Below are 20,239 nucleotides of genomic sequence, written 5' to 3' on the forward strand. Positions count from 1 at the left end.
CAATTTGAGCACAGGTTAACCCCACTTTCAATTCATGAGAGTCAAAACAAAAAACAAATAACACCCTCCCCCCCCCCCCTCGCAACAATAACGTTATCCAGTTTCACAAACCGCCAGGAATATAGAATACAATATATTATATGCTAAGCTATTGTAATACTGTTTTTCCACCACAAGTCTCAACCTCGCAATATCATTAACCCCTCCTTTACCTTTGTGTTGAATGTCGTAATGAGTTATTCCTTGTTATATCTTAAACCCCTGCCTTCCAGTGTGTTGACCATAATAATCAGCAACCACCTAGTTATGTATCTCTAACATAGAACACGTCGAAAATATCCATTATAATTATAAAGTGCGAAAAATAATTGTACTCAAATATTTGTTTTGTACCAAAATGTCACATAAAAAGTGTAAAACTTGTGACATTTTACTCTATGCACGTCAATGCTAGTAAGAAATTAATATCGAATTATTTTAAAATAATAATCAAAGAACGCTAACTATAGAAGCTGACACCACGGAACGGTTACTCTTTCAGTCTTTGACACCAAGTTTTTCCAGTGCAGCTACGATTGAATTCTTTCACTCTGTTAGTCGGTGCGGGCTATTGTTCGGCCGAGGGGCGATAACCTCACGACAAAAGCCACATGAACAAGCTCTTGAAATGGCACGATTCACAACGATTTTCCAATACATTGTGTTGTTCATTTATTCAGGGGAAATAACCGCACAATTTAGATCTATTTAATCTCATCTATCAATGCTCTTGATCTTGAAGCTCAATTCAGTTGATGTAATAAAGAGTAATGTCCCTTAGATATTTTTTTAAACCAATAATTGTGCCGTAATCGACATGGTGAGTGTGGCAAATATTGTGACGTGATTAGAGCGCATTTCTGTCATGATGGGTGAGTTTAAACTCATAATGAGTCGAGTTGATTCTGGAGGGGAAAGGGGGGTAAGGGCTTTGGTGGGGGTTAGGTGATATTTCATTGAGGGCTCGGACTAGCAGGGTGGTGTGGGGGATTTATGACAGGATGTGTGGTTGGTTTGTGGTTGTGGGGTTGTTTTGAGTTGTAGCCTGTGTCAGTAGATGTGGTTGGCTTGTGGTAGTGGGGTTGTTTTGGGTTGTAGCCTGTGTCCGTAGATGTGGTTGGCTTGTGGCAATATATTGTATTGTGGCGTGTGGTAGTAGATATCGATGGTTTGTTATAGGGCCCTTATATTGCAGGCCTGTTTTTTTTCTGCTTAGATGAAAATGACAACAACTAATGGACTCTCATTAGTCTGGAGCTATTAACCACGAACGATTACTCCGATTTAGTTTTCCACAATCCCCAATTACTTCCCTCTAAAATTATTTGTTTTCACCCCGGCAGAGTGGTGTGTAAATAATGAACGAGTTCCCTCCCCTACAGCCGTCAGATGTAAATAATCGAATGGTTGTCTGTCCTGTTTGACCGATTAAAAACCTAATTGAATAAAGTAAAATTAATCAGATAGAATTTATCCCCTTTAAATAATCCAAAAGTTAGTTAAAAGCTGGCAAAGCTAGGCTTTTGAAGAGTGTTGAAAAATATATGCGATAGACAATGCCCACTAAATCCAGCTTCTAAGCAAGAATTTTATTTAGACTTCTCTTCCAAGAGATTATATAATAATATAGTTTACCCTAGCAGTATTAAAAAATACTCTCAGTAAAAACTCAATTATATTTTTTTAATACAGCGAAATTTACTACTAAGGATAGTACGGTTTCAGAGGTTATGACTTATTTTCGCAAAACTGTGTTATTCTACAGTAATCTACAGTAAAGCCGAATTTTTAGTTTAAAAATTACTTTTATCAAACTAGGCAACCCAACACTGCCAACCTACCAGATTTTTCGCTAAATTCCCGACCATGTTGTTGGTTGGTTTTACACAGTAGAAAATGAGGTTAGATTTTGTTTTTTTTATAAAGTGTCATGTTCGTTTTGTGTTACCACAGTTAAGAAGTTGTAATGTTTTTAGGAAGCAATTTCTTTCTTTTCGCTGTACACGTGCATTACGTTTCGCCATTTAAAAGTTAACAAGTTAGACAGATGAATTAAATAAAAACTCTTTTAGACACAGTTATCGTAAATGTCAGTCCAAGTCAACTATTTTTAACATAAAGTAGAGACCAAAACACACAAATATAAAATTTAAATTTTGATTATCTCTGCTAGTATAAACACAGGAATGTTCATAAGTTCTACATAATGTGTAATTATTTGATATGAAATCACAAATAATTATTTATATGGAATTTTGATAGAGGGACGGCATGCTCGAATACTAGAGCATTTTGCTGCTAGCACGAGAGGTCTCGAGTTCGGATCTCGGTTCGGACAGTCGGACGTCCCTGAGTCCATCCAGCTCTAATGGGTAACGGACTTACATCGGGGATAATCAAAGTCTTCTGGGCATAATACTGACCACACTATCCCTTCATTTTCCGAGGTCATGAAACGTGTGATCGCAAAGGATCGCTAGGTCTTAAAGAGGCAACTTTACTTATAGTTGATAGAAATACTCATCAAATTAAAAACTTCAAACAACCTCTTTTTTCCCTCAATTATTTACAACAAAGCAATTATCACCTGAAACAATGAAACAGAACTTTATCTTAAGTATTCTGTATATAAATATTCATGAATGGTTGAAGTCAATGAACACGTTAAAAGAATTCAATGAAATTTGCAGTTTATCACACGGTATAAATCAATGTCTCGTCTCCCCTTTCAAGTTGCTAAATGAGATGTCGGCTAGAGATAGCACCCGGTTAGCACTGAGAGATATAGCATCATGCCAGCATGGAGAATATCAGCTACAGCTTCACTTGGCTTCCAGCTTTCTGGAACATTCGCGCGGTTCTTTCAAACAGAGGCACAAAGCAATCATGGCCCAGTGATCTGTTCATTTATTTTATCGTTGATCACACCTGATATCGATCTCTTAAATCTGATCGGCCGACCTGATCTATCAAATTAATGAATGACTTGTAACAGTTGGACTTTCATTTCAGTGTAAGATCTCATTATCGATTTACATTAATCGAGTGTAATTGCATCGTATACTGAATAGCCTTTGTGCACCCGATGTTTCTAGATAGCATGCAATTGAATATATATATATATATATATATATATATATATATATATATATATATATATATATATATATATATATATATGTCATTGTGTTTGTGTGCGTTTATATATAAAATGGTGTAAATATGTAGGTCATATAATGCCCATATATAGCCTATATACAGAAGTATGTATATGTGCATTTTATAATTATATGCATAAATGGGCCTATATATTATGTATGACTATAGGACCCTAGATGCGAGTATAGGAACATATTCCAACCAATCTTCGTGGAACTTTAAACTCGCCATGAGTTCCGAGAGAAAAATGGTCTCCATAGATTATCTGCTAGTAGACAGGTTCCTTGGTACCATTTCTTGAAACAAGATCTCGTATTTCAGCCCCAATGTTCGACGTCTCATTGCCCAGATCTAGTGCCATGTGACCGACCTTGGGTGCTTCCGTTATTGGTATTTATGGTATCAAGATGGCGGTCTGATGCCATTCTTCCCGCGTAATTATGTTGGTTTGTGAGGAAAAATTTGAGGTCCGAAGAGTAGTTCTGTCGTGTACAGTTCCGTCTTAGTTATCTCCCTGCTCTTGTCCTACCCAGCAACTTACTACCTCCCCTAGTGTTGACACTGTTGTTTTCTCCCTTTGACAAGGAAGGGGAAAAAAACTCTGGCATGACATCAACATTTCTAGGGAGGGCTTTAGAGAGCCCCATCTGTCCTTGTCATCGTTAAGGGCGTCCTCGTCTGTCTGGGGGTTGTGTCCTGCTCCTGCTAAGCGAGCAGACGGACATGCGCACCTCCCCCCCCCCCACCAATAGAACCACCAGACGGCAATAACGTGAAGCCTGTGGTGGGTAGGACAGAGGAAGTAAGGGGCAGTAACTCGAGGAGGACGAGACACTCAACACGACGTGAGCTTCAATAAGTGGGGTTTAATTAGATTAGATAATTCACGCAACATAGTCATTGATTTCTTTCTCCACTCACCACCAACCGCACAAAAAGACTCGCTTAAAAACGTAGTTACTCAATGGCTAGATCGGAATTTTAAAATATTTTTTTACCTAATAAAATACCCCCCCCCCAAACAATTATCTATTACATTTTATAGTAAATCGGATAATTCAATTTGAAAACACAAACGGCTCGTTTTTCTAATGTATGAATAGCTTAATTAAATTTTTTATCGATCAGATTAAATGCTGCTATTGTAATCGATCGAATTTCCGTTTTCATGAGCTCCGTGGTGCCACAGAATGTCGGAATAAATACCCGGGTGGAATGCACAAGAACCGAAAGCGAAAGTAGGTTGATGGGCCTCTCGCTCCGATACAGGCTTGCCAGATAAGACATGAAATATGCACCGACCGGGACACCGCAGCGAGTAAATATTTTAAAAGTAATACACGTACGCTCGACAGCGAGATATCGGTTTTATTATCCTGCTGTGATGGCTTACTTTTGTTCGTGTTGTATCGGTGTTTCTGATTGGTTGCTGGATGTGTATTATTTTTGCCGGTTGGCCGGTTGCCAGGCGTCTTCACACGTAATATAAACACCGGCTACTTTCACCGGATTAGTCGCAGGTTTCTGTCGAGCGCTGGCCATAAAAGTTACATAACTCTGTGGGAATAACAGGAATTATTTTATCTTAATTGTCTTTTCTGCATTACATTTCTTTATTGCTAGCGAGGGGAAGTTTTCTTTATCAGATGAAATATTACGTGATGCAAAGAAACAAATGTTTTTAAAAGACTAGAAATTAAACGTTCGACTAGATCTAGATCCTCTGTATCTTTTCGCAAAAAAAAAAAAAAAAAAAAAAAAAAAAAAAAAAAAAAAAAAAAAAAAAAAAAAAAAAATGAAAAAAAATTAAACATTCAAAAAATAAAAACAAGAACTTGTATTCATTTTTAAGTCAAGATCGATGTTTAAATGTACATGTAGGCACATAATATGTTTTGACGTATCGTTTACATTGAAACTTGGTATTTTACAAAGTTAACCTTCATGCTTGAGTAACAATCTGGCAGATGAAGTAGAGTTTAACTGTTTCTGTAATCTCAAACCTGATTTCATTTTTTTTTATATGCTAGATTATACTCACTAGAATTTGGACCGTAGAGTTATAATGAGTAGAAAAAAAAGTCCATTAACCTTGAGATTTAATCTGATTAGTTCCCTTTCTGTCTTTATCCATTCAATTTTAAAAGACTTTTTTAGGCAACCGGATTGTTTGACTTAATGGCTTGGATGAATTAGGTGGGCCGCGTTGATGAAATGTGAATTAATTCACCAGTGATATTATCCGTACATCACGTGACAAAATACAGAGCCAAAATTGAGCTAAGTGCTTATAAAATAAAACGATTCAAGGTTTGGGGATATTTGACCAGGGGTGTACGCCAGCATGCGAGAAAATGACAACGTGATTTTCTCTCTTTTTCTCTCTCTCTTTCTTATTCGTTATAGAAATAAATAATGTGAGGTGAATAATGTTTACAGGCTAGCTGTGATTTATATCACATTATGATCATAGACATGCTGTGGTGTATATCACATTAAGGCTATTTGCTAGCTGTGTTTTATATCACACTACTTTTATAGTTTAGCTGTGTTTTATATCACATTATTTTTATAGTATAGCTGTGGTGTATATCACATTAAGGAATTGAGGAATAGACTAGCTGTTGTGTATACAACATTAAGGTTATATACTAGCTGTGGCGTATGTCAAATTATGTTTACACTCTAGCTGTGACGTGGTATATGTCGTCATACAAGTTAATGACATAGTAAACATAAATGACATTATGTTTCCATTAGCTCTGTGCCCCTGTCCAAATATTTACCCAGCGTCAAGAACATCAATAAAATATAACCCCCCAACTTTGTGACCAACCACATCTCCCCCCTTCACACTGACATCAACCCACACACAACCCACACAAGCTACAATAACTCCACCTCACTCAAGAATTAAGAATTACCTCCCTTACTCGATATGCTTTAAGCCCCAAGAACAGTGAAATATTTCTCATTAGACCGCGATTCATGTATGTTTTTACAAGGCGAGTGCTAAAAATAAAGCTGAAGCTTTGGTCTAACTAGGCTGATTAGAAATCATCAATTCCTAGACGGTTCACTCAACCTCGGCTTGCGCCATATCGGAATTCCTGCATAGAGAAAAAAAAAACTACCCTACTGCTCAATAGCCCCAAATGACAAATCTGATTCGGGGCATCCACTTTTTTAAAACCCGATTCACGGACATCTTACGACCTTGACCTTTCCGTGAGGAAATGTGAAATATGGGGAACATGACATTGGCAAGTGACCGTGAACTCAAATTAAAATATGACATATCTGGGTCTCGATTGGGAAATTAAAAAAATCTCACCTTGTTTAGTAACATGAAATAATTCAATAAACGGTAGATTTGTTTGGGAACATGAAATATTTCAACAATGTCGCAGGAAAGTGGTTTTAAAACATGAAATGTTTCAATAAACAGTGGATTTGTATGGGAACATGAAATATTTGGGAACAGGGCATTTCCCCCCTGTCAATTACCCCCCCCCCCCCGGACATTCCCCCCCCGACATTACCCCCCAGAGTAATTACCCCCCCCCCCCCTGTCAATTACCCCCCTGTCAATTACCCCCCGCCCAGTAGGACATTACCCCCCGGACAGGGTTAGAGTTAGGGTTAGGGCTAGGTTTAGGGTTAGGTTTAGGGCTAGGGCTAGGGCTAGGGCTAGGGCTAGGGCTAGGGCTAGGGTTGGGGTTAGGTTTTAGGGCTAGGGCTAGGGCTAGGGCTAGGGCTAGGGCTAGGGCTAGGGCTAGGGCTAGGGCTAGGGCTAGGGCTAGGGCTAGGGCTAGGGCTAGGGCTAGGGCTAGGGCTAGGGCTAGGGCTAGGGCTAGGGCTGGGGCTGGGGCTGGGGCTAGGGCTAGGGCTAGGGCTAGGGCTAGGGCTAGGGCTAGGGCTAGGGCTAGGGCTAGGGCTAGGGCTAGGGCTAGGGCTAGGGCTAGGGCTAGGGCTAGGGCTAGGGCTAGGGCTAGGGCTAGGGCTAGGGCTAGGGCTAGGGCTAGGGCTAGGGCTAGGGCTAGGGCTAGGGCTAGGGCTAGGGCTAGGGCTAGGGCTAGGGCTAGGGCTAGGGCTAGGGCTAGGGCTAGGGCTAGGGCTAGGGCTAGGGCTAGGGCTAGGGCTAGGGCTAGGGCTAGGGCTAGGGCTAGGGCTAGGGCTAGGGCTAGGGCTAGGGCTAGGGCTAGGGTTAGGGTTAGGGTTAGGGTTAGGGTTAGGGTTAGGGTTAGGGTTAGGGTTAGGGTTAGGGTTAGGGTTAGGGTTAGGGTTAGGGTTAGGGTTAGGGTTAGGGTTAGGGTTAGGGTTAGGGTTAGGGTTAGGGTTAGGGTTAGGGTTAGGGTTAGGGTTAGGGTTAGGGTTAGGCTTAGGGTTAGGGTTAGGGTTAGGGTTAGGGTTAGGGTTAGGGTTAGGGTTAGGGTTAGGGTTAGGGTTAGGGTTAGGGTTAGGGTTAGGGTTAAGATTAGGGTTAGGGCTAGGGTTAGGGTTAGAGTTAGAGCTAGTGTTATGGTTAGGGTTAGGGTTGGTTTTGGTTTTGTGAGAAGTTTTAGGCTAAGGTGGATGCTTAGGTTTTGGTCTTTTTCTTAAGGTTTGGATTAAAGTAGTATAAAGGTACAGAATTCTAGTTAGAGTTAGGATTCTAACTTGAGAGGGGGGGGGGTAATTCCCCGGGGGGGGGGGGGGGGTAATTGACAGGGGGTAATTGACATGGGGTAATTGCTCCGGGGGGTAAATACGGGGGGAAATGTCCGGGGGGGGGGGGGAATTTCCAGGGGGGTAATGTCCTGTAGCCGAAATATTTCAACTAAGTCACAGGAAAATTGTTTTATAACGAAATCTTTCAACTCAGTGACATGGAATTTGTATGGGAACATGAGATAACCGCAGCAAGGTTTTTTAGAATTGTAATATACAAATAATATAAAACAGCAAACCACAGAAATATAATACTTGAGACTTCTGTATCCTTAAAAGTCTTGATTAAAAAGCAAACATACATATTCTTACCACACAATGAAGCGTTTAAGCCTATTATACTTTTGTTATCATACCTAGATTATATTGACGGATCCATGCTCGATTTCTCGGGATTATCAACAAGCATCTGATACCTTTTATCTGTACTACTTTATCTTAAAACATTTGAGATCCGAACTAAAAGTAATAAAAAAAATTAACCATGATGCTTTAGTTAACAGCCAGGTGCCTTAAAGAAACATTTAAAACTGCGCAAAACAAAAGATATTTTTTTATACCAAGAAAAACTACAAAGAGTATTATTATGAGATTATTCTTTCAAACTTTTTTTTTAAATTGATAATTAAAGTGGCTTTGTTAAAATGAAGTTTTCTGAAAAGCCTGTTCAAGAAAGACAACTCTATAAAACTAATTTTAAAATTTGAAATCGAGAAGCCCTTGTTTTCATATAACATAAAAAATGTTTTTTGTAAAAAAATAAATTACTCTATTACTTTGGCCTAACTCATTAAGTTATTTATTGATTACAGGCGCAACCTCCGTGACAAATTAATGTGACTCATTTTTTGTTCGGTTTCATGACTCATAAAGCTGGTTTAAAGATATCACAAATGAACCGTGCATAACACCCCCACCCCTCCACATGAGTCATACGTCACAAGGTTTAAGGGAGGCACCACATCGAATGTCGATGTAATTTAGTGTGCTAGGGTCATCAGAAAAAAAAATAGTTCAAAGGTCACTTCACGAGTTCTAGTCAAACATTTTAAAAGTTTCGATTTCAAAATTTTATTTTTAGTCCCGCCATGAAAAATGAATGTTTCAATTACCGTTAATTAACGTAATTATTTTTTATCGTTTCTGCGACAGCTGTTGTTCGCTTCGAATAGTTTTTTTTTACTGTGCCAATTTGGCAACTCTGTTGGTTTGCTCGTAACTCAGGAGGGGCTTCACAGTGGTTTAGAACTCATCCAAAATAACGAACCAAAATTTCGAATAATGGGACAATTAACCCAAAGGTGAAAGTTGGCTATTTTTTTTTATACATGCAAGTTAAAAAATCCATTATAATGAAGAATTCATACTTGATACATCAGAATGAAGAATTCATACTTTATACATCAGCATGGAAAATTCATACTTTATACATCAGAATGAAGAATTCATACTTCATACATCATAATGCAGAATTCATACTTCATACATAATAATGCAGAATTCATACTTCATACATTATATTGAAGAATTCATACTTCATACATTATAATTAAGAATTCATACTTTATACTTTATAATGAAGAATTCATACTTCATACATCATAATGAAGAATTCATACTTCAAACATTATAATGAAAAATTCATACTTCATACATTAGAATGCAGAATTTATACTTCATTCATCATAATGAAGAATTCATACATTATTCACTATAATGAAGAATTATTATTATAATAAAGAACTCATACTTGATACATTATAACCAAGAGCTCATACACTATATCAAGAGTTGTTACAACAAAGCAAGGACCGCTTGTCATGTGATCCGGTTATGTGACTCACATCCCACTTGTTATTTTCCTCTCCACACCCTGACTAAAGTCAAATAATTAAAAAACCAAAAGGCGCGAAGAACCCCCCCCCCCCCCACCCCCATCCCCACCCTAAGGTTGGTCTATTGATTGGAACGGTGTAATAAATTTCTCCGCCCGGGGCTGGTCATGCAAGCCTTGGGTCGGGTAATCGTAGCCTCGAACATGATTGGCTCGTGGCTCATGGCCCGGGGGGATGACATTAACACGTCGTTACCCCGCGGGCAGACAGGTAAACAAACCAAGGTGTGAGCCGTCCATAGACCCGACCAAGGTGTGAGCCGTCCATAGACCCGACCAAGGTGTGAGCCGTCCATAGACCCGACCAAGGTGTGAGCCGTCCATAGACCCGACCAAGGTGTGAGCCGTCCATAGACCCGACCAAGGTGTGAGCCGTCCATAGACCTGACCAAGGTGTGAGCCGTCCATAGACCCGACCAAGGTGTGAGCCGTCCATAGACCCGACCAAGGTGTGAGCCGTCCATAGACCCGACCAAGGTGTGAGCCGTCCATAGACCCGACCAAGGTGTGAGCCGTCCATAGACCCGACCAAGGTGTGAGCCGTCCATAGACCCGACCAAGGTGTGAGCCGTCCATAGACCCGACCAAGGTGTGAGCCGTCCATAGACCCGACCAAGGTGTGAGCCGTCCATAGACCCGACCAAGGTGTGAGCCGTCCATAGACCCGACCAAGGTGTGAGCCGTCCATAGACCCGACCAAGGTGTGAGCCGTCCATAGACCCGACCAAGGTGTGAGCCGTCCATAGACCCGATCAAGGTGTGAGCCGTCCATAGACCCGACCAAGGTGTGAGCCGTCCATAGACCCGACCAAGGTGTGAGCCGTCCATGGACCCGACCAAGGTGTGAGCCGTCCATAGACCCGACCAAGGTGTGAGCCGTCCATAGACCCGACCAAGGTGTGAGCCGTCCATAGACCCGACCAAGGTGTGAGCCGTCCATAGACCCGACCAAGGTGTGAGCCGTCCATAGACCCGACCAAGGTGTGAGCCGTCCATAGACCCGACCAAGGTGTGAGCCGTCCATGGACCCGACCAAGGTGTGAGCCGTCCATAGACCCGACCAAGGTGTGAGCCGTCCATAGACCCGACCAAGGTGTGAGCCGTCCATAGACCCGACCAAGGTGTGAGCCGTCCATAGACCCGACCAAGGTGTGAGCCGTCCATAGACCTGGGTACTGAAGTGTTTTGCACCTTAAGAATCACAATTAGTGTATTGTTGTTGTGTTAATGACAGGACTCAGGGGATTTTAAATTTGCAATTTTTGTCAGGGAATTTTACACAAACGGCGGTCAACTTGATAACTAGATTAATTAAATTATTGTCATGAAAGTGATATCTAGACAACCTTAATTTCATATCTAGAACACCTTATGTTGATATGTAGACATCCTTAATTTCATATCTAGAACACCTTATGTTGATATGTAGACAACCTTAATTTCAAATCTAGAACACCTAATTTTGATAACTAGACCAATAAAATTATTGTCCTGAAATTGATATCTAGACAACCTAAATTTCATATCTAGACCACCTAATGTTGATATCTAGACCACCTAATGTTGATATATAGACCACCTAATGTTGACATCTAGACCACCTAATGTTGATATCTAGACCACCTAATGTTGATATCTAGACCACCTAATGTTGATATCTAGACCACCTAATGTTGATATCTAGACCACCTAATGGCGATATCTAGACCACCTAATGGCGATATCTAGACCACCTAATGTTGATATCTAGACGAGGCAACAAAATGCGAACGCTCCAAGCGTGATATCGAAACCGAAAAGGTCCTAATGTTGATGTTTTTACCTAAGCGTGATATCTAGACCAAATAGTTCTAAACTTGATATTTAGCTCAAACAAAGTGCACCCTAAACTTGATATTTATACCAAAGAGCACCCTAAACTTGATATTTAGACCAAACAACGTGGATCCTAAACTTGATATTTATACCAAAGTGAATCCTAAACTTGATGTTTAGACCTAACGACGTGGATCCTAAACTTGATATTTATACCAAAGTGAATCCTAAACTTGATGTTTAGACCTAACAACGTGGATCCTAAGCGTGATATCCAGACCAAGCCATTAGCGCTCTCAGCTGAAGGTTTTTGTAACACTCCACGTTCTATTGTAGAGCTGCTCACACCCTGCGGTCGTTAGTTCTTCTAATGTAGCTTTAACAGTACACACTTGAACAACACTTTAACGACAGACGCCATCACACACCGACAACCACCGTCACACAACAACGACAGCCACCACCACATAACAACGACAGCCATCACACAACAACAGCCACCATTACACAACGACAGCCACCACCACATAACAACGACAGCCATCACACAACAACCACCATTACACAATGACAGCCGCCATCATAAACAACAGCGATCGTTACACAACTACGACAGCTATCATACAACGACAACCACCATCACACCACAGCAGCCAACGTCACACAATAATAATCACCACCACACGACAACAACCACCATCGCTAGACAACTACCACAATTACACAACTACAGCCATCACACAACAACAACCGCGATCACAAAACGACAGAGATTGTCAAACAACAACAACAACCATCATCACGCTACGATAACCACCATGACGCAATTACAACCACCATCACAAAACGATAGCCACCTTCATACATTGACAACAACAATTACAAAACATATCACCATTATACAACAACAACCATCACCTAACAACAACCATCCCCCACGCGATAGTTTCTACAACAACATAACGGTTCAGTGTTGTTTTAACCTTCTTGTCAAGAGCGAATTTCAAGTTTCGCTTAAATGAAACTCTTCAATCAAAAATAGAAAGAAAACGATCTGAACCAATAATGGTTCAATTAAATCTCGTTCTTGATACTAATGACTCATTAACCTTTAACACCTATAGACACAGTCATTAGTCAGTGTGTTACATAATGCATGGTTTAATTTTGACACAACGAATAAAGAATTGCATTATGACACCAGCTAATAATCATTCAAGTCGTTGGTTTATTTCTCTGTAAACATATTGTTTTTTTAGTAGACACGCAGGTGTGGAGGTGTGCGGGTTCTTTGTGTGGGGATGGAAGGGTTGGAGAATGGAGGTCAAGTAGTGTGGGGGAGGAGCAATGGGTGGGTGTGTGGAGGGAGGGGTCAATGCGGTTAGTATGGTGAATGAGGTCAATAGGGGAGCGGGTGTGATTGAGGTCAATGCTATAAAGGCAGGGATTCAAACATTACCTGCCGATAAAATGACATGAAAGAAACTTCCATGACTCAGAGCTAGCATGAGATTGATCTTTGATGACTAAGGTGGCACGCGAGCCTCACATTTCAGCATTAGTCACCAGTGGATATTGTCATTTAACTGTCACCAGTGGATATTGTAATTTAACTGTCACCAGTGGATATTGTCATTCAACTGTCACCAGTGGATATTGTCATTTAACTGTCACCAGTGGATATTGTCATTTAACTGTCACCAGTGGATATTGTCATTCAACTGTCACCAGTGGATATTGTCATTTAACTGTCACCAGTGGATATTGTCATTCAACTGTCACCAGTGGATATTGTCATTCAACTGTCACCAGTGGATATTGTCATTCAACTGTCACCAGTGGATATTGTCATTCAACTGTCACCAGTGGATATTGTCATTCAACTGCCACCAGTGGATATTGTCATTCAACTGTCACCAGTGGATATTGTCATTCAACTGCCATAGGACGGCAGTGGAGGGTGTCACGTGACAGTTATACGACAGCATCCACCAGAACTGAATGAACAATAACAGACATGTTGCAGGAAAAGCCTTAAGCTCTTGTCTGCAGTAAGCTCTTGACAACAATGAGCTTAATGCTAACAACAAGGAAACATACTTTAACAAAAAACTCTATTTTTTTTAAACACGGCAAACATTTTTTATTGATATTGTGACAGTGAGGATATGATTATGTTCATAACAATAACTTGTTTTAAAAGTTGTATGGTGTTATCTAAATATACTTTTAATTTTTTTTTTCAAAATTCTGCTCACTAAAGAATTACTCCACAACTGTATTGAAACTTCACATACAATTTAATAAATTAAATTATTTGTTATACTGAAGGCGTTGCTTTACTTTTTATTTTAACATACACCGACAAGGCGTGGTTTATATCCTAACTTCACATACAAGCGATTGGGCAAACATATAGTCTCGCATCAATAGAATGACAGATAGAAATTTAAAGAATACTCGAGGATTTATTTAGTGGAATTGTCGAGCATGCTCAAGCAGCTAACAGTCTATCAAATGTGGGTTACATGTGTGTTTCTTTCATCTCTGTGTACTGTTGAGATGAAAGCCAGATAAAACCAGAATTTCCGCCTGGTATGGTACGTCATAAAACAGGTTTAATGAAAGATGATTTGAAGTGTTGAGTATTTTAGCCGTGTGAGTAGATTGGTTGAGCTTCACAAGTGTCTTAAAATATTGAATTTTTCTCCAGTGAAGAGGTTCACAATAACAAACACTCAAACAATGCTCACTGAGACTGAATGGGTTAAAAAAGCGGTCATCCTTTAAGCTGAGAGATTGTATTCAAACTTCTGATTCGCGTGAATGCGCTGTGTTTAATGTTCCTAAAAGTTCAACGGTTTGATGGTTTTCTATAGAGGATTCCTGTGAAACATGTTTCAGTCAAATCTGGGGTTTGGGTGGGTGGATGGGGGAGCTTCGGGTTGGTGGAGGGGAGGGGTGGGTTGGTGTATGAGGGTGGGGTGGGTTGGGTAGGGGTGGGTGTTGGTGTATGGGGGATGATGTGGGTTGGTGTAGGGGTGTGGGTTGGAGTATGGGGTGAGTTGAGTTGGTGTATGGGGGTGAGGTGGGTTTGTGTAGGGGGTGGGGATTGGTGTAGGGAATGGGCTGGGTTGGTGTATGGGGTGAGGTGGGTTGGTGTAGGGGGGTTGGTGTATGGGGGTTAATGTGGGTTGGTGTAGGGGTGGGGGTTGATGTAGGTGATGGGCTGGGTTGGTGTATGTGGGTGGTGGGGGGTGAGGTGGGTGGTGTAGGGGTTGGGGGGTTGGTGTAGGTGGTGGGCTGGGTTGGTGTATGTGGGTGAGGTGGGTTGCTGTAGGGGGTGGGGGGTTGGTTTATGTGGGTGAGGTGGGTTGGTGTAGGGGTGGGGGTTGGTGTAGGTGATGGCTAGCTTTATCTAGTAGATCAAACACCGACGTAAAACGTACAGCTAATGAAGGATGAAGTAAGGAGAAAAGATTAGATCGACCACAGAAAACAGGACGGACTTAGAGAATACATCAAGAGGTCTTCAGCTGGGCCAAACGTCAATTTTTAAACACGCGAGCGCTCTGAATACAAGACAGGATTCTACAAAGACAAGTGCTTTTAACATTTCTACACTTAACTTCTAGTGGAGGAATGTCAGTATACACATGTCATATATTCAGTGCATTAATGCCATGGTTATCTAAAGAGTCATATTGTGTATCAGTAGAGTAATGATGATTTAACAGTAGTACTCTATCATGATTAACATCAGTGTATTTAAGTCATCTATAGTATCAATACAATGATGCAATGATCTTTAGCATATGTCTAATATCATGATTTATTGCACTCTCGTCAATGTCTCTAAAGAGAAAGGTTCAATAAATCTATCTGCGGTATTCCAATCAATTATAGTACTAGACATCTGTAAAGTGAACACGGTATCTTAACTGTGTGAAACTGTGTGTAGATCTTATCGTGGATACAACTCTCTAAAGTCTCCCAGCATCAGTCCCGTCACGTACTACATCGATGCAGCCATATTAAGCCAGTTGGTCAACATGCAAATCTTGTCTCTCCAGCGCTGCCAATTTTCTTGTTGATTGGCTCAGCTATAAATATCATTTCCACAAAACCCACTTGAACTTCACCACACACACTCACACACACTCACCGCACACACACACTCATCACACACACACACACCCACCATCCATACAAATCCACCCACGCACCGTGATAGCCTCGTACTCCAAAATCCCAAAGAAACAACACCGATTGCATGATTGTTTGGATTGCATGATTGTTTGGATTGCATGATTGTTTAGACTCCAGCCTTGTTTTGCTGTCATCCTCAGCTATTTGTCGACCCTTATCCCGAACAAATTGTCTCCCCTCCTCCAATAGTTGTTCTATTAATACTCGCCTCCCTTGTCATCCTGCAATTGGTTTATTGTCCACAGCGTTGAAAGACAAACACGACTACACGGGGAGATAACTTTGTTTAGCTAGCCGTTTATCTTTCCAAATCGCATTTTATCCTTTCCACCTCTCCCCTTCTTTTTACAACATTGCTATGTTCTTGTTAGTCACGGGCTCCGTGCTCCATCTTCACAAACAAAAACAAACAGCCACAAATTTATAAATGGCGTGTCACATTTCTTGAAACGTTCGGAACGGCTTGACCGTGCGGTAGATCACAGGGTAATTAAAATAAAGATCGGAAGTTCGATTCCTGCTAAAGTCAATGTAAGTCCATGAGTCTACCCAGCTGTTTTAGGAATCCATACTCAAGTTCGGAGAAAGTCGAATCAGGTGGACACGGAATTGCTACACTCGTACATCGAAATCTTTCAAAAAGGTGTACTCTACTTCCTCTGTCAAGTTAACCAGTGTTGGTGAAGTTAAACAACAGTAAACATAAAATTCAGTCTCAGAAAATAAAATGGAAAAATTCTTGACGTTTTTCTTTTCTGTCGTTTACGGTAAATAAAATACCACAACTAACTCAATGGTAAATCTAAAGGAAAGAAAAACACAACAAGCACACAAAAAAATTCTGCTAACCTTGTTTGTCATGCCTAAAGTGGAGCTGGTTTAGCCCTCGCAACGACAAGATGTATTGACTGTTTCGTGTAGTTTGTAGCCAAGTTTAAGACAAGCGGAAACTTTTTTTCACCCGACGTAACTGGTTCAACAATGTAAATAAAACCACACAGCTACCGTACATTGACATTTTATCTGGCTTGTTTGGCACACTCCCCCACATCCACACACTCCCCCACATCCACACACTCATCCACACATCCACACACTCATCCACAAACATACACACGCACATCTCAAAGATAAATACACCATCATAGACGTACATCGCTTTTTCTCTCTCTAACAGTTTAAAGGAAACAAACTACTACAAAAACACCAATCGATACACAAACACACAGACTATCGTAAAACACCAACATAAACACATATGAGCTGCATCAAGATAAAACACTCACGAGAAAGCAATTCAACTTCTTATCTTGGAAGAATACTGTTCAAACATTTCTGATGTTTGAAATCTAATTCGTGTAAACTTTGGTGAGAGATCAAGTTCCAATCATTTGAATCGTGTAAATTTTAATATATCATCTGAGTTCGTTTATCAAATCAAGATATCGTCTGTCATTCAGCTGTTTTTATCGTGTGTCATCTCACTATCTAATGAGAATATCGAGTTTTCTCACTCGTCGGCTTTGGTTTTCTCATCAAATAATTTATTTTAGACTGTTTAATCACTGTTTTGCTATACATAGTAAAACCACAATTTAGTGTTCTGAAACTTGAATGTTAGTCGTACTTTTTGGTATAGTTTTTTTTGTTGTTGTAGTAGCTCTTATCTATTGTTCTATGTTCCAACTTAGTATTCAGTTTTCTGAATCTCCATTTGTGATTTTTTTTATACACCATTTTAATTTTTAAAAAATTTAGTTGTGTTTTCAACATCTTCTCTTAATCCCGTTCGTGCCCAAGACAAATGGGGCATATGAAGGGATAGTGTGGTCAACATTATGCAAAGCCGCCTTTGTTTCCCTAACGTAAGTTAGGTACCCATCCGAGCTGGGTGGACTCAGGGACATTCCACTGATTTGAACCCGGATTCGAACTCGAGACTCTTGGGTTAGCGGTCTAGCTCTCTAGGCCACGCCGTCCCCAGTTTTCAACAAAATTATTCTTATTTGTTAATTTATAGTTTCACTTTCTGCATCATTTAATTTATCTAAGTTATAACTTGTTATAGCCAGGCAATATAACTTCTAAAGAGCACGTATTCCACCACATTAGTAACAGTACTTATGGAAAAATGTTAAAAACTTATGTTGAATAATAACTGTAAGGAACAATTTGGCACTGCACTTGCTGATGTTATTACGAACCTCCTTTATTCTGCATTGTAATTCTAGCATGATAAGTGCAGCAGATAAATGCGGGGGAAGGTTGATTTAGCAGCAGTTAAAAAAAATTCCCAATCTTCACAGATATTACTTGCGTTTTGTTTTAAGGGAGAATAATTTATTTCGGAAATTCCCCATCACCAAAAATAAGCAAGCTGCACCGAATATTCTCTGAGTGATAGAAACAGACCCTCGCGTGTGATTAAAAAAATATATTTTTAAACACGGTCATTAGTGAATATATTCGGTCATGCGACCTTGACCTTAACCGGTGTTCTGAATTGGTGAGTTTATAAATAGGAAAATATCCATGATCGAAAATTTCCAAAAAATTGAAGATTTTAAAAATATATTCTAGAAAAAAAAAGAGTTCTAAAAAAGTCGATTTAAGGAAGAAATAAAACCTTGCTCGGCAGTGTTTAAACGCCCAGACCGCGTCTAGTGACGTAACTAGGCCGCCACGAGAAACCCAGCTAAACCGGAAACACTTCTTCTTCAGACGAGCCGTTCAATTTGATAGCGTTTCGCTCCATCAGACCCGCACCTAACCGGCAAATGTCTGACACTCTTCACTAGCCCACAAGAGCCCATTTGTTGCCCTTCCAATGAATGGAACCGCCCTAAGGCCTGGAATTACCACATCGATCTCTGATCAGATTGAAGGCTGGGGGTGTTCGATCCGCTACCCTTCGATTGGGAAGAATGCTACAAGTTTCAAAGTGAAGGCCGAAGCTATTGTGTTGGGGCCAGTCAATGCTGCATGGTTAAGTACTGTGTAATTAAGTTAGGAATCGCGTGCTAGTGATTTCAACAACACCAGAGATTATCCCCTAAATCTTAGCCTTCAAGGAGCCGTGGTTTAAGATTACAAATGTCAAACGGTTATCGCAAGTCTTAAGACAGGAGGTTAAAGAAAAAATTAAAGAACAACTTTAGAATTGATGGATGATGTGGACTATCGAAGTATTTTTCATGTACCCCCGCCCCTCATACACTGTTATATGTTATTTTAACAATCAGTGTCGGCAGCACTATGTTGGTACATCATTAATTTACCTAAATCAGGAACTAATTAGAACATGGCGGGCTCAGTGAGTAGATATGGACACTATTTTATGACTCAATATTTACAAAAATGTCACAGTATGTGAATGTTTAATTCATATGTGACAAAAAAGGATGCGACTGTTAAAGCCATATGTGACAAACTCATATGTTACTGTCAAAGTCATATGTGACAAACTCGTATGTAACTGTCAAACTCGTTTGTGACAAAACTCGTATGTGACAGTATGACTGTTTAAGTCATATGTGACAAAATAGTATGTGACTTAAAGTCAAATCGGTGAGCGCTAGTTTAATGAAACAAATATTTACCGGTTGCCTTAAAGTCAACAACTACATCACTCCCACCTCTGTCCGTGACATGCGCAGTGATTAGAGTCCGACGAGGAGGAAGGAGGGGGGAGGTAAAAGTGTAATCTCCAGATGAACAGATATGATACATCCAGAGTTGTCCGACTTGACAGGATCGATAACCCAAACACACAACCAACAAACATTAATTCTCATCATTCATACCCTACACAAACACAGACTTCAAACACAGACAAACACCGACCTTCAGACAGACTCTACCTCTACAGCCCACACTTGCACACAGAGTTCTAAATTACACTGGCGATCAAATCTCTTCTCAGATTTGCTCAACTCCACCAGGAAGAAAATGTGCACGGCCCGTCCATCTTAATGCAGTGTAAGCTTAGCACATGATTCTTAAAATAGAGCTGCAAATCTTGCAATTTCTAACACGGCATTAGCCTAGTTCAAATACTTTAGACGGCTCTGCTATTTTTGTCCAAGTTTGTTGGCTTTAACTTAACCTTAGCCGTACCTTGTTCAAACCCTATGTAACAAACATGCCGCTATTTATGTTGCTGGTATAATGGTGGTGTGCCAGTTTTCTCATGTGTGTTCACCACGAAGACCTAAGTCCACCTAACTCTGATGGGTATGTGTCTGTCAGACGTCATTGAGCCAACCCAGCTACAAATGAGTACCTGAATCAATACTGTAGAGATAGCACAGCTCAGTATTGAGCACATATTTTATATAACAATATCAGGTAAAACCCTCAGAATAAAAGAAAGTAGGGAAGGCCATGAGAGACGTGGAGGCAGAGGTAGGACTG

The 20,239-nt window shown here is 40.4% G+C and overlaps 1 protein-coding gene across 2 annotated transcripts in view; it reads right to left on the minus strand.

Moving 5' to 3' along the window:
- The window catches only part of LOC131946550 (leucine-rich repeats and immunoglobulin-like domains protein 1), a 186,316-nt gene that overhangs the window by 50,668 nt on the left and 115,409 nt on the right, over window positions 1-20,239 (minus strand). The window lies entirely within an intron of this gene.

Source organism: Physella acuta, unplaced genomic scaffold (assembly GCF_028476545.2).
Source record: "Physella acuta isolate Inbredline_101_S28 unplaced genomic scaffold, ASM2847654v3 ptg000562l, whole genome shotgun sequence".
NCBI classification, from domain to species: Eukaryota; Metazoa; Mollusca; class Gastropoda; family Physidae; genus Physella; species Physella acuta.